The sequence below is a fragment of the Plodia interpunctella genome, chromosome 12, assembly GCF_027563975.2.
Source record: "Plodia interpunctella isolate USDA-ARS_2022_Savannah chromosome 12, ilPloInte3.2, whole genome shotgun sequence".
Classification (NCBI taxonomy): domain Eukaryota; kingdom Metazoa; phylum Arthropoda; class Insecta; order Lepidoptera; family Pyralidae; genus Plodia; species Plodia interpunctella.
Genome location: NC_071305.1, coordinates 3,942,171 through 3,959,111, shown reverse-complemented (window position 1 = coordinate 3,959,111; position 16,941 = coordinate 3,942,171).

Genomic DNA, 16,941 nt, shown 5'->3' with positions numbered 1-16,941 from the left:
TAGTCACATAATGTATCTACTTTTTAGAATATTGACAAAATTTAAAATGAAAAACAAAAGTAATTGATAACGAAAAAAACATTTTTTAGGTACCTATAACTTTTTTGCTAGTAATTACTTGAGTATAAACCTTTCTTTCTTCCTTCTTTCTTTCCCTTCATTTCGTAACTTTACCCTTTCTTCCTCTTTCCTCTCTCGGGTCTGCTGGAAGAGATTTCTTTAAAAATAAGCAGTACCTATGTACTATTATTCAACTTTTTATTTTCTTATATAATCTGTTCGTATATAAATTGGTAAATAAATAAATACCTAAATATAATTTATTTTTAGTTATCAGACTGATGGTATTTTATTTCAAATGTGAAACATTGAGAAAAAGTAATTCAAATGTGGGTAGAAAAAATAAAATTCGCGCATGTTTTCAAAATATATCACGGGAAATCAACCCCACTGACTCATAAAATGAAGTTAAACAGCAAGCCGAAAAATCAATTGTATATCTCGGCGTGCCCATCACATTGTTGCAATGAGTAAAGTGCTGCTTTTGTCTGCTGCCCATCACTGAATGCAATTAGGGGCGCCCTGCACCCACGCGACCACGATCGGATCCTTAACTACAGTTTCCATTGCTGTATTTGTCAATAGAATTATGCCTCAACATTGTTCACGCAAAGCAATGGATGTTAAAGTCTAGGGCAGCAATGAAAGCTGTTTAATCGAAGCCATTACCATGGTAATAAGCCCGTTTCCCATTTCGGACTAATTACACGGTGTGCGATGGGCGCGTTACGATATGCGATAACAGTAAAAGTCCCATAATGGCACTGGCGACGTCGATTGTGTCAACTTCGCCACGCTTTCTTAATGATCCCACCCATAGAATTAATTGCTTGATTCATTACCAGTTACGAAGGCAATATAAAGTGTAATGAAAGGGGTTCGTAGGTGAAAATTCTCCTCGAAATCAGAAAGTATCTTCGGGTTGAGAGTTATCTTTAGCTAAAAATATTGAAGTTGAATATTTGAACACCTGTGTGTACGCGATGAAGAATGGGCCCGATAATCATTTTACAAGTGGTTCAAAAGTTCCGAAACTTTCCAAAAGTCATTTCCGATTGTACTCGATGACCGATGAGCCCGCTGACTTGTGGGTGGAAACATCCCCTGTCGATAAAGAGTGACTTTATGTACAATTGCATAAAAACCCATTGCGTTTGTTAGCGGCGAAACGACGCGAATCGCATCCGCTCTTCCGACTTTGTCGGTGCGACTCCTATTGATATTTTTGATAAAATTACGTCACACAATGAAATGGACGCTCAATGGTGTGTTGTTCGATTGTTGTAACCTCATTGAACGAATGATGAATGGTCGTGTCCATTCTCGCTTGTTCCTTCCGATTTTATTTGGATCGATGTTGTTGCACAATACGTCGGTATTTACTGAACATTACAGAATTTCTATTACAGAAAGGGACAGATTAATGTTAGCCGTTAGATTTATATTTGAACCTGTTTACACATATGTTCCACTATTTGTAGATCATTCGCTGGCCGATTTGAGATATTGTGCCTGGGTGTGAGTGCTGTTTTGAAAGTAACACTGCATAACCTTTCACTTCGTCACCTTCACAAAACTTGAGAAAAACAATATTAACTAAAGTTATCTATATAATAATAATAGGTCCTAGATATAATATCCACGTCTGAAGTATCTACAAAAATCTGCGAATGGCGATTTTCGATTTTATTAAGATTCTCTTAATGGTTTACCAATTCAAATTAAAAAAAAGTATCTGTTTGAACCTGTGCGAATAACAATTTGAATTACATAATTTTGTATTTTGTTTGTTACGTTGACAAAATTCTCACCTTCATAAGAAACAAACAGAAAATCACCAACAAGCTACGAGAAGTAGCTGGTTAATTAATATAAATACATAAATACGTTAAACATCCCAATATTTCAATATTGTTTCTTAACCCTTTCGTAGCAGCCGCCAGCACTTTGTCAGATTTAATAACCCGTAACCGGCCGGGGCTCCGCATACCGCGCCGCAACTTTTCTGATTTTAGGATTGTTTTACGCATTATTAACCTGGCAATTCAATTAAGTAAATAAGATTGAAGAGGAGATGTAAGTAATTTACCATACAATCTTGTTTACTGTTATGATAAAGTAGCGCGGTATTTAGAATTAAAATTAGATCAACGTATCGTGTAAAATAAGTTACTGTGATAGTAATACACGTATGAGAATTTTAAAAATTACTAGAAAGCGGAGGGATATTTAAGAAAATTTACAATGTAAGAAAACTTTTCATAATTTGTAGTTTAGTTACTGCCAAAAAAAAATGTAGGTTTATGGTAGTACCTAGAGTTTTATTTTAGGATTCAGTTTTAAAATATGTTTCGGCTTGGTTGGCAACAAATGGCTCAGGATAGAGATCTTTGGAAGACAGAATCGACGACCTCGGTGGCGCAGTGGTAAAGTTCTTGCCACTGAACCGAGAGGTCCCGGGTTCGATCCTCGGTCGGGTCATGATGGAAAATGATCTTTTTCTGATTGGCCCGGGTCTTGGATGTTTATCTATATATGTATTTGTTATAAAATATAGTATCGTTGAGTTAGTATCCCATAACACAAGTCTCGAACTTACTTTAGGGCTAGCTCAATCTGTGTGATTTGTCCTAATATATTTATATTTACAGAAGGGGAGGCCATTGCTCATTGCTCAGTACTGCGACACAGAATACAGGCTATGAAAAATAACTGTGTTTTAATTCTATACTTACATCTGCGATGTTCACAGAGCAAGCAAATAAGTATAAATTTGTGGCAAGGATTTGTTAAACATGTTATTTTTTAAAGATTTTATTTAAAATACGGTAAAAGCTAAGGAGAAAGGGTGCAGCCGTCCGAGTAATGGAATGGTACAGCTCTTTGCATATCTGATGCATCAATTAACCTATCAAGGTAAAGCAGTGATGCATTGGTAAACATGGTCAAACTACCGAGGATTGAAAAATCAAGCTCTATGATTGAAATGAACAGCGTTTTAGAATGAAGAAATATGGTTGTTGTAGTATATAATAAATTATGGTTGATTTGAAAATGATCCAAAAATATAAATAAAATGCCTTTTAAAAAATTTCATTATTACAAGTTTACTATGTTCACTAATTCCTATTGCTCACTTTATTTTAGATATTTAAGTAATCCTGCGAAAATTGGATAATTTAATGTAACTTCGAAAGCAGATTTAGATAAATCATGTCATATTAATATGCATGTTATTTTAATCATATATAGGTACTATTATATTATTTGGCATATTTATTTTTCGTTATACGTCGTCACACGGCAGGATAAGTAAAACTAAATGTTAGGGATATTTTCGAAAATTGCAATCAAATATAATAAGCATATAAAGGACGCACGGTTGAGCTATCATAATTTGGGGCATTATCTCTGTAGTGTTATTAATTTGTACCTAGCTAATTGTTTGTAGGTAACGCGGTAACTAGCCTTCAGCTGTCAGGAGTCGAACGGGAACTAATAGGAGCCGGGGTTAATTGCACCTACACCGTAATTGAATGGGAAAGAGATCAGTCTTTGTTCACTTTGAATTTATATTTGAAAATACAATATCCAGGTGAATACTAATATTTTTATTGTGATTTGAAGAAAGCAATTTATTTTGCACAGTATATTTTTTTGTGTTTTTACTATAAATAAAAATAATACTAATAGACTTGTTATTTTTAGTCTATCAAATACAAATAGTGATTTTTCTTTTTGTCATAACTAGAGATCCGTCCTGGCTTCGCTCGGGTAAAACCATAACAAATTATACACCTAAACCTTTCTCAGGAATCACATTATCTATATTGATAAAAACCGTAAAAATCGGTCTGATTGTTATTTTCATTGCTAACAACTCAAAAAATTTGCAACTGCAAACGCAACGATAAAGAGTAAACTTATCTTTGCTACGATATTTCGTAGCTGATCGTAGCATCCATTTAATAATAACGTAGCCTATCAGTATAGGAATTTTGTAATGTATGCTACGATGCAGTTACAAAGTGCTACGAAGAACAAACAATTCGGCCGGGGAGAAATTATCGTACTACACATATAATTTTACACATAAACATATTTTTTTTTCCAGATCTTTTACAATGTTCTTCTTTTAAAAGTCAAATACATTAGCCACTAGTAAAAAGTGTCGTCCTCTTTTAATGGTTATTGTCGTGATTTAATATAAATCCGGCCCTTTAAATAACACAATGATAATTTGTCATCGCAAAATGACTCGGAGCGAAGCACCTGGCCCACGACCCTACGCTATCTAGTACACAATGGGCCGCTTTCCGTGCGATTCGCAACGCACCTACTTTGTCAATATGATTGTTTAATTTATATTATGTGATCTTCGAATGGTGTTTAAGTAGTTCTTTAAATATTGTGCAGATGGGGCGTGTGGCAGCTGCTATGTACTGCAAGCGAGGCGGAAAGAAAACTGATTTTTATCGGTGAAGGTTTTACCGGCGCGATTTGCGGATTTTTTTGTATGCATATTCATGATCTGAATAAAAAAATAATGTTTTGGATTTTATATTGTGGGAATTGCATAGCATTAAATGCTAGCTGTCTGATAATTAAATTATATTTTTTGACAAAATTCTTTTTGAACAATGTAAATTACCATAAAATGCGACGTTAACGGGTAAAGGTACCTTATTTGATAGATTTTCAGTTAATCTGTAATTTGCAACTCAAAAACTATCTAGGCCACAATTAAAAACACACAAAAAACCGCCCATAATGTACCTACCCGTGGAACGTCAGAAACACTAATATACAAATAAAAACTAAACAAACAATGCAATATTAATTTTTATTTACCGTTAAATTGCTCAGTAGTTTGGCAAAAACATATTTTTGTAATAGTAAGTATACGAATAAATAAATAAAATACATATATTCCACGAAAAAACAATAATATAAATTTACAATTATCTGGTTGTTCAACGAATCCCCGGCAATTTATGAGCATGGAAATAAAAATTAAAAAGCGCAACCCTGTCGACTGTGGCGCCACCATTCGCGGTCTACGAATCGACTTCCGGTGTGCCGTTTCCCGCCGAAATGGATCGCTTCCGGCGCGTACCTATTTGTCATCTCTGAATGATACTGAGCAGAAGAGTCGCCATGTTATATATTTTTTATTCCTGTATCCAAATGAACCGTCAAGCAATAAAAATAATTAAAAACATTAAATCAACTTGGACTAAAAATTGTTGTAACTAAAACGATGAATGCATTAGGAATGATGATAATGTTAAAATAACAATTTTCTTATACAAAAAAATCGTCGAGTGAAGAGTCGTCGTTACACAACACAACAAATAAAAGTGTGATCAGTTTTTCTTACTTACTCCTGGCTCTGTCTACCCTGTGAAGCTCCCCCCTGACATAATATTGTATGTTTGAAAAATATTTGGCATGTGGTTCAGCCTTTGAAACGGACTGATCCATATCTTCGATTCAATTCAATTCTTTATTACGTATGAAAAAACTAAATGACACACAGTCTTGGCAGATGATAGGCGAATAGGACAACATTGCATTTAAAAATGATAAGAGATACTACGAGACTACTCCACGGCTTCTGATTCCAGATTCAATGTTGTAATCCGTTTGGCAGCAAACACATCGTTACTGTGTCTCAGATTAATTCTCATCAGGGCCGGGAGAAGACGCCCCTTCGGAGAGGCTTCTCAGGTCAGGTCTAATGAGCCACGACGCACTTCTTATAGGTCTGCTATAGACAGACTGTAAACACAAATATTATGACTTCTAAGTAAATTACAAATTATTTTTTGCCCTAATTTGTATTTATATTATATTTATAAAAACAGAGCGTTCTTTACTAGACTTTTTATTAGAAAAGTTATTTTCTGCTCACAATACAGCAAAACAAAAACAGTACTGATAGGTAATACAATGCACAAACGGCAAAATAATGATAGCAAAAATGTATAACAATTTTACATAGGTACCTATTTTTTTCTCATCTTAATTTTTTAGTCGGAGAAGGTCACTTTTTTGTATTTATATTTATGTATGAAAAAGTCACTTCTTTCAAATCATATAGCGATTGGATCGAAATATCTTCATATACTTCTACTTAGTTCGATATTGCAACGATCAACTCGTAATACGATATTGACTGGCATCCCTAAACCAACAGAGTAATTAAAAGCTCCCACGGGTATGTTAAAACACGGCAGGCAGGGGTGGTTTCCCGCGCCCCTAGCATCGTGCTAATTACGCAATCAGTTCTCACAATTACGCTTGACATCATGACTTCTCCTCCCCCACGACACCAGCGTATACAACCGGACACACCTTCAAAGTAAACATTGATGTAAGGATACGCAATGACTGGTATGGTCCGGTCCTCCTGTTGCCCTTTTTGCAACATATTAGTCATTCTGCCTCGTTCGGATACGGATAATCATAATTAAACATATTTGATAAGCTCATTGAAAAAAAAGTCCTAATGCTACTGTTTCACTACTAGATGAACTCACACGTCCGAATCTATGATCTGTTTTAGCATTTTTTTTCTTTTTTGTTGATCGATGGCTTCGGTGCTCAACAGCTGAAGTAGTACTTAATCGGTATTCAGATGAGAGAGAGATACCTACCTCAAAATACGTTACGCTGAGTTAATTTCTAAGCTCCGATGCCTCCGACTAAGATGAGGAAGCATCATGCATAATCAGGTATGCTGGTGTCAGTGAGGGTAGATAGAAATTGTATGAAGTTTTGACGTAAGGCAACGACACTGTCAAAAACTATAGAAAGCAATAGATCCGCGACGTGCTGCGTCATCGCAACGGAGCACGCCTGAGCAATGGGGCATGGCACCGGGCATACTAAGTATAATCTATGTAAAGTACCGTATCTAACCATTTCATTTGTATATAGGTATTTTGTTACACCCTGTGTTATGATGATAAATAAATATAACGCGCCATCAAAATCTTAATTTCACAAGTCACTCGCGTGAACACTTAAAACACCTTAGAGGATGATCTGTCGATGCTATTGTTTGCGAAAACAATGTGAGTGCATCAATTTATTTCAATTTACACGATCGCATTGTTTCGCGGAGGGTGCTCCGCTTCCGGACGGCGCTTCCGCCACGAGCGCGACGCGTGCCGCCATCTTTGAATTACACCCTACAACAAATGCAGTGTTGCCAGTGAAAAGCAAACCCCGGTAACAAAGGAAAACGCCACGCAATATCGACACCTAACTACTTTTGTATAAGATTATTATTTCTATGAACAGTTTTATAATGATTTACTTCATTTCGTTGTATTCGTGGCATGATTGTTTTATCTGTCGTTTAATGTTGTTTAATAATTATCTGGGACATCGTTTCGTATGGTGTGGTATTACGATGTGTATAATTTAAAGTAAAAGTCACATCAGCGATTGGAAAAGGGGACTTTGATTTGGTGGCAACAAAAATGCTATTTAATTGCCCTGTTATTAGTAGAATTTATTTTTGTCAATGTATTTGATGTTTTCTGCCTGTAGAGGTACCTACAAGTAAAAACATTCTTGCCGTTAACATAATCACTTATTACTGTACAGCTCATCCATCTGCAGATGCAATCATCATATCATCTATACCTACAAGATGTTTTCTATTCTACTGAGTAGGCTTCTATTTTTTTTTTATGTTATGTTAGGATTTCGACGGAGTTTCTTAGTACGCTAACGCTTAGGTGAGAGAGAGAGTTCCACACAAACCAAACAGAAAATTAAACTAAATAATAAATAATAATAAGGAAAATTAATATTTTGGAACAATTAATTAAACCGTAACAAATACTAGTGTAAACATGAATGTGAGAACGCAATCTCGCATCAGAGCCAACACGGGCGCACGGCCACGCACCGTAGACAAACATTTGTCGACGCGCCGCGCCCTGTGTGCGCCCTTGATTGCTTGTTTGTAGGTTAACTGCTGCATTGTCTGTCACTGGGAGACAAATATTGGTTTGATAATTTATAGTTATATCATCATTCACACACGTGAAAAATGTTTCACATAAACCAAAGTGACCGTGACACTCAAATGCAGTACCTATACGAATATAGGAGGACGATTTGTCTCAGTCATAACTATCCTAATCCTAACTAATATTATAAATGAGAAAGTATGTTTGTTACCTTTTCACGTTCTGCTCAACCAATAATCCTAAAATTTTGCATACATATAGTTCAGAGTACAGATAAAGACAGAGTACATTTCAATCCGGAAAAAAAACTGATCGGAAATCCACGCGGGAAAAAACTGGTTACGACTAAAAATAAATTTACAGCCTTTTTTAATATCTGTTGTGAAATAAATCATATCATATTGTATCGAAATAAAAACAACCCATCATTTTTAATCGATCATATTCTTCATCATCCTGATGATGATCCTTATTTTGAATTTTTGCTGTAGTGAAAACTTTATTGCAATAAAATAGAAAAATAATCTAGCAACTGTTCTTTAGAAGATTAGAGTTATTTACTCGCAAATGCAAAGTAGGTCGGTAAAATTTCTCTATACATTGAGGGTATTAAGGAAGCGATACGTAAACTACTGGCTGGAGTACATTGTACAACACAACATTACGCCGAAAAAGTTTCCACCAACAAAAGGTAATGTTGCCATTCGTATGCGCAAACCTCCCGACCGGAAACACCAAGCTCCCATCTTCATCGGGGACTGCTAACTTTGCTATTGTGGCGCCATCTACGCATTCCGATTCACTGACGTGTTTCCGGCTTCTCTTCAAAAAGTCTCGAGCTGTCAGCTCCTTCAAGGGGATTCCTTGAAGTTTCCTTGAGGGTCTTTTTATTCATCCAATACGCTCAAGATTTATTTGCTTTAAGTAAACATGTCACGGAACTCGCAGACGTCCTCATTTCTGTTTTGATTATATACGGCGCAGTTGCCTCTAAAATAAAATGATAAGTTGGAAATGTTTTTCACTGATGACTGTGAGTAATTGGGTGAATCAAAAATATATAACGTGAATGAAAAAACCAATGGACGTCGGAAAAAATTCTTTAAAATGTGGTCACTGTTTTTTATAACTTGTTGTTTGTTTATATTTAAATTATTTTAGATTGCTAGGTCACGTTTCGTCTGGCTGTTTCTTAATACTACGACAGTCCAATTCACAAAAATTAAATAATTTGAGAGGCACACAATTTTTAAAATAAATATCTTGGTCCAAGTTACCAATAATTTCTATAACTTGAAGTTCTACTCATGTTATGTTCAAAAAATATAGGTGGTTATTATGAAGTAGACTTGATTAATAAAGGAATTAAAAAGATAGACGGTAGGTGTGTTCAGAGGAGCACTTCAGTCTGAGTCAAGCAGGCCAGGGTCAAGCGTGAGTGTGCTGACCTGATTTACTTGCACTAACCGCATCGCCGTTGATCAATTTATTTTGACGACATTCTCATAGTCGCTAATATATACCCACATTAATCTTGATGACATAAAATATTATTTTATTCGTTATAAGTTATTCGTACTCTGAATATAATGGAACTAAATGTAATTCATAATTTTTCAATTACACATATTTGATATGCATAAAAATAACATTCCTTCACAAGTGTAAGGATTTTTTAGGGTAAATGGTCGATTTTTGTTACATCTACTGGCGAAACTTAAATGAAATTGCCGTTGTAAGTTCTGTGACACATTTTTTTTAATCATTGGGCTAACCTCTACGGAAAATGATCGCTGTCACATTATAACTCCTTACTAAACTTAAAAGTTAAAAAGTAGCGTACAGTAAGTTGTATAAAATCATATAGCCATGAAGACCCGTCTTTATTGTCGGTCCGTAGGCGGCCACTATTCGTAGTAGCAAGGTCGAGCGATATTGTGTTTCAGCTGCCCACCAACCGTCGTAGATCTTTCACTTCTTCAGCATTGTTTGATCGGTGAGGGAGTTGAGAGATCGAGCAGAGTTCTAGTTGGGTTGGTGTATGTGTATGATCGCCATGGTTGTGTACCGCCGCCCACGGTTATCGACGCGCGTCATCCTTGTCCGGATAAACGGATAAACAGACGGGTTTTTATTACGATTATTAGGACCGTCACGTGTAAGCGAGGAAATGTGCTGAAAAGATGCGAGGAGAGATCGCGTCATGTTTTTGTTTTATTTTATTTAACTTTTGTAGAAGTTAATTTATTTTCAAAGATGTGGTGTCAACGATGTATCACTACTGGTTTTCATATCACTCAAATAATCCAGTAGATCGTATATGAATTTATTTAGATAATATAGATTTAATGCCATCTGACTCAGATGTATAATATAGTTTTTGTCAAAAATTTAAGTGTCTAAGTTTACTGAACCCGATTTCACTGTCATATCACAAAGATTTACTATAATTCAGGATTATTCACTTCTATAATCAAACTAGCTGTTGCCACCTGCGCCATCCATGTTGTCCCAAGATTGATCTCGGGTCTTTCCCTATATCTATTACATATTTCATCAAAATTGGCCCAGCACTTTAGCTGACAAAGTGTACCAGTAAATTCATAGATTCTCAAAATTCTAAAATTTGTATACACATCGGGTATACAATGTATTATTTTTAAACTATAAACATTCAAATGTAGCTTCATTTTAGCTTGTTTTTCCAATCGACGTTTAGGTCGCCGACGACCACCACCACGTCGCTCAGGTACAAAATAATATTATTTCAGATACATATAACATATAACATATGCATTTTATATTTGAATATGGAAAAATTCATTTAAAAAATTATCTGCTTTCGTATCTTATTTTAAGAATGCATGTTGTCTGACCTTATTACGATTTGATAAATCAACGGATTATTTTTGTTTGTTTATTTGTAAACCCTTTATTGCACGAAAAACACATATACAAAGAAAGCAGTAAAGAAAAGACGCGTATACAGGTGGACTTATCCCAGAAAGGGATTTCTTCCAGTGAACCAAGTATTTGAAATGAAATAATTTAACGCACAAAGTAATGTAGGTATGATAAACGTACATTGTGAAGAAAATATAAGTATGTACACTAAACATCAAGTAATAACAAACAATGAATTACTTAAATAAGTATACTTTATTATAACTACACACAATAAGTACAAAGACTATTAACATATGAATTAAAATTCATAGGTATGTTGTTAACAAAATATAAATTTCTACCAAAACCTTCTCCAACAGTCGTTTCTTGTTTGGATTGATCACCAATAGGACACATCATTTTTGAGAGATTTATGGATAGAATGTTTCATTTTTCTTTACCACTTCTATTTTGTGTGACACGCAAATCAATACGCCATAAAACTGGCCACCCGAGCCCCGTCATCGCTATACTGAGGACACGTGACCAGGCATAATGCTGCCAAAAACTAACATGTGCTCTATTGATGATGTTCATTTGTTAGTAAACAACGCTTCGCATTCGCAAGATTATTGCTCAAGTGATGGCCGACAGACATGCGATCATGTTCAATAGATCCGCATAGGTTTGTGAAGGTTCTTTTTTATATGCTAGCAGGTTTTATATGTTGGAAGCAGTATCTTTTTGCCATGAAATATGCCTGTACCTGTATGCTTGATAAGTTTTAATCCTTTTTGTTGAAAATAATGTCGTAGCCGCTGCTACGACGGACGCTACATCGACCACGATGTAGAGGCACTTGGAGAGCTACGATTCTAATGTTATGTTTTATTAAAGTTGATCTATGATCGATAAATACCTACATAAAAAAAATTAAATTACGCGATAAGTATATTGAATTAATCTGATTATGTATCGGCCAAAAATAAATAAATATTATTAATTTTCTTTTCTATGCATTAGTAGCGCATATATGATGTTAGCAGTAATGTATATTCTGGACTAAGTATATTTAGATGTGTTTAGCGTTCCTGGAATGTTTACTACTTGTTTTGTAACGAGCACGAGCGTTTTAGATATGTTTCCGCATGTTTATTGTTGACTGATGATATTCTGTCTGATTTTTCCGCGTCTACAATCCAACCTTGTAGTGATTAGTCATAATAAAATATCAAAGCGCCTATTTTATAATTTTTATGCAATTATTGAAAGAAATATATATTTTTACATGATATTTATCAACAATAAAGAAAATGAAAGAGGGGGTTGCGTAACCAAATGAAATAGAAGATCTCCATATAACTTCCCGGCCCATCTGATACAAAGCGGGAGGACTGGACCTTGCAAAACTGGGCACGCGGTGAGCGACAAAAGATTTTAGCTCTGTCCCGTTTCCTCTTATGTATTTTGTAGAATTTCGTGTATTTTCTACGAATTTCTCATTCTTGTGTGAGCGAAAGATATGACGAAGTCTTCGTTTTTTCTGTCTACTATTTTACCGTCAAAAAATCCACAGGACGTAGCGTTAAGTTTAAATATGAATATCATTAGAGAACTGTAATAAATTACTTTAGGTAATATATAATGCGCAAACGAAATTTATCTAGGAATCTAGCGGAAACATAAACAAACATATGGTGTATGTCCAATTGTCTGTATGAATCTAAATAATAATAAAGACAAAATTAAACATTTAGATATTCAAAACATGTAAATGTGTTTGTGTCAACAATTTATTTTTTCAGGCAACTACCATAAGTAACAATTTTGAAATAACTAATAGCGGATTTTAGTAGAACTGAAACAGTAGATTGTGTTATTTTTTATTACACAAATCATTTAATCAAAAATGTTTTAAGTATGTTTGATTAATTCGAATTAATTATATAACAAAACGTTTCATTTGTAATGTACAAAGTTTTTTTTATGTATATTATTGATCACCTTTTTTATCTGAACTACTAAAATCTCGGTAGTCGTCTGCACATTATCACGTGTGGCCGACTGTACTTCATGATTTATACATACCGTCATAAGATATTTATAGTGGTTATGAAAACCCTGTAGTTGATTACTGCTTTCTTTGATAGATTTTATTTTAAAATTGTGAAGTATTCGGTGTAATTCCAATTAATATCTTTATTGATAAGTAGTTAATTGTCGCATTACATATATATTATCTCTCACCTTTCAGTAAACACTTGACAATCGAATTCAACAGGTACCTACATATTTTATTTCCTACATACAGACATTATTGCAATGAGATCTAACCTTAAAATTCGTGTCTACAACACTTTTGTTACGAACATACAAGTCTTTTTAAAAAATATTATTGTACCTAGATTAGTATGGAGGTAAATATAAATAAGTATAAAAAAAAGTTGTGTAACTGCCAATTTTCAGGTATGGCAAGTCAACGCAATTTACATACATCATTTCAGCCTCTTTGTGCCCATTGTGAGTATAGGCCTAATTTACATACATTCATCATATAATTGCACTGCTCTGTTTTGACGTAAAAAAGGACAAACAAACGAACTTTCACGTTTGTATATATTTTAAAATGGACATACTCTACGGCCTATAATATAATAAGCTTGTATCGCAGGTCTGATGGACACAAACACAGAAATAAACACAAGACACCCAGAACCTCAAACTTCTTTGATCTGAAGTATAGTTGGGTCCGCACTAGGAATCGAACCCAGAACCTCCAGGTGGCCTACGGGGGTGTGGTGACCACTACGCAAAGGAGGTCGTGGCCATAATAATAGTAGATATGTATATGAACAGTATTAATTATTATTCAAACAATACTTGTGAATGCTAAGTGAGTATATGAAATGTTATATAATGTTATTAATATAAATTTAAATAAAACGGTCCATTTATAATAATCATTGTGCTTGCCAATTGTCAGAGTTGAGCCCTTAATTAATTACTTATATAGGAGTGCTAATTAAAAGAGAGAGTTGCGTCCAAGAACAAAAATAAATCGTCCTACGACAGATACTAAGAGGCGGATTGTAGCATCGATGTAATTGGTACTAATCTTTGTTTTGGCCAAGCTTCAATAAATACCCAATATTTATTTATATAATGAATGATGTAGGTATTAATTAAATATATAATGTAATTTGATTTTTGGCGGGGTATAGTGTACTTTTTGTAATATAGATATGTCAACATATGTTATCTATAAATCAAAATAGTAAAGCGAGCATTTTTGACGAGGCGTAACTATGGATACGTAGAAGGTAAAATGTCGCTTTATTGTCAACGTGTATACTCTATTTTCACTTTGATTACAAGATAATTCTTCTTCTTCTTCTTTTACTTTATGCTCTTTTACATAAAATCTAATTTTAGGCAACTTACATCTAACTTTAAAAGCATATGAAGTGAAAAATAAAATTTGACGTTATTCAATACAGTGTTTAGAAAGTATTTACGATGAAAAAAGAACTCGTAAATTATTAGACCTAGAAGACTATCTCAATCTGTGCAATTTATCCCTATTTGTTTATTGATCTTCAGACTAAAGAAACGATACTTCAAATATTAAAACACATAAAAAAATACACAAAGCATACAGAAAATAGATATCCACATATGCTGTTTTACGCAATAAGCCTGTAGTTTGATGGTGACTACACTGTCACATTTATGTCTACAACATATATAGCAATGTGGACGCGTAGGAGCCAAAAAATATGAATACAGCGGAAACAACATTATATCATCGGAAGTAGATGGTGTGGTCGGCTCCACAGCTCCGGGGGCTATTTATACAGTTGAGGAGCAGCCAACTTTCGATAAACGTGATGTCCAGGGCACGTGGGAAGTCTGACGGGAGAGAGAAAAAGTGCACATTCCGAGTGATGTGTGTATAAAGTCTATTATTAAACTGCGAACAATACATACTATCTTTGAGTTGAGAATATAGAAATGTCTTAGATTTACGTAATCAAAATTACGCGGGGATTGGCTTGGCCGTTTAAAAATTAATAAAGTTTTTAAAAATATTTTAATTTTCACTTGAAATTATAAGAACTAGATGTATTTCAAGGTGGATTCTAGGAAGATTTATTTCACAAAAAATGTATAAAGAAACACAAATGAGGTTCGGATGAGACACTCACGGTTGCCTAATATAATATTCGTGAAAAATCTTGAGATAAGTCCTACGCTATATTAATAATAACCTTCTTTTTGTGTATGTATTTTTAGCAAGTGTCCTTTGTACACAAAATCCATATAACAAACAAACAAGTCATCATAATCAAACCAAAGTATTAGTCATAAAAACAAAGAGGCGCCACCGTAGCACAAACTACGAAGGTACTACGATCGCCTACGACAACGTAGAGGTTCAAGTAATGCGATCAATATATTATTTTTAAATACATATTATTTCAATAAATAACGGCAGTTTTTGTTAAATAAACATAATATATTAAGTTAAGCCCCAAAGTAAGTTTGAGACTTGTGTTTAATTATAAATAGCTAACTCAATGATGCTATAATTTATCACAAATTTATATATAGATACACATCTTAATTAGTAAACCTGAAAAGATAATTTTCCATTTTGACTTAAACAGTGGTCCCTGATATACCATTCTAACGTAACTTACCTAGCTTGATAGCCTCGAGCCACAGAGGTAGTTACGACGGTGGACATGACAAACAGAAAAATAACCCACGTTCATAACAAATAGGGAATTCAGTGGGAACAAGATGTCTCTCAAATCTGTACACTATAATAGTAGAGCTTCAGCGAAATGCAGAGTCATGGTCCTCACGGTGACCTTTGTGTATCATTCATGTAGCAATAAATAACCTAAGACGAATATCAAAAGCTTTTTCTCTAACGACGTACATTAAATTTCACAGTTTCAAAAACATCCGCTCGTAAATTATAGATAATGATATGCTGAAAATGTGCTTTATATGAGTTGAGGCTTGGTGCAATTTCTTCCGGGATAAGATTACGAATTCTGCTTGAGATTCGAAAACGGACAGGACAATGGACGATTTGGTCACGATTGCTGGAAGAAGTTGGACGAGGTAAGCACAAGAAGAGAGTGGAGTGCATTGCTAGAGGACTGCATTCAGCAATGGATGACAATGGGCTGAAGCAGATCATCAATTAATTTAAGAACTTTGTTCTTATCGGTGAGCACTTTACATCTTGATTAATCCTCAGCCATCGATTTCACCTCCCGATTATACGACACGAGCTCTGCCTTCTCTTTTATTTCATCTAGGAATGCCCTTCCTGGCTTTCCTTTTCCTCTTCTTGCTTCGATTTTTCCTTCAATCAGATATTTCATAAAGTTGTCGTGTTGTACAAGGTGGCCAAACATTAATTATAATATAATCAGAATCTCGGACTACGAAAATCCTCGCGTTACAGCCTCACATGTAGTTTCAATGTCATCACTATAGTACAAACAAATCTCTAAAGCTGTCGGAATGGGACCGCGGTTGATTCACCTGCGGAGCTCCCTTCAGGTGACTGCTATTTATACATGCATGACTTTGAACACATTCTGTTTTATAGTGGAATTCGTTAAAATATTTAAGGCGTCCTTATGATCTGTTTTACTGAAAAAAATATTTATCTTATCACTTATCATTATTTCCACAATGAAGCATATGTTCCCGCCCTAGAATAGGACCACTACATATTCTCACGTGGATGTTGTACTAACTAGGCGACAGCCTTGGCAGTTGGCAATACTATTCCCACGTGGGGCTGTCTGTTATGCTTGTAAAATCACAACACTAATGTTTAAGGATTATAATCACATACGAATATACAAGACGCGTTAATAGTATATGATGCTTTTCAGCTATACAGTGTCTAAAGCACAAAAGGCTACGTTTGCTTCCTATTAATTTATTTATCCCTTTGATATTTTTGAACCCGAGGTTATAG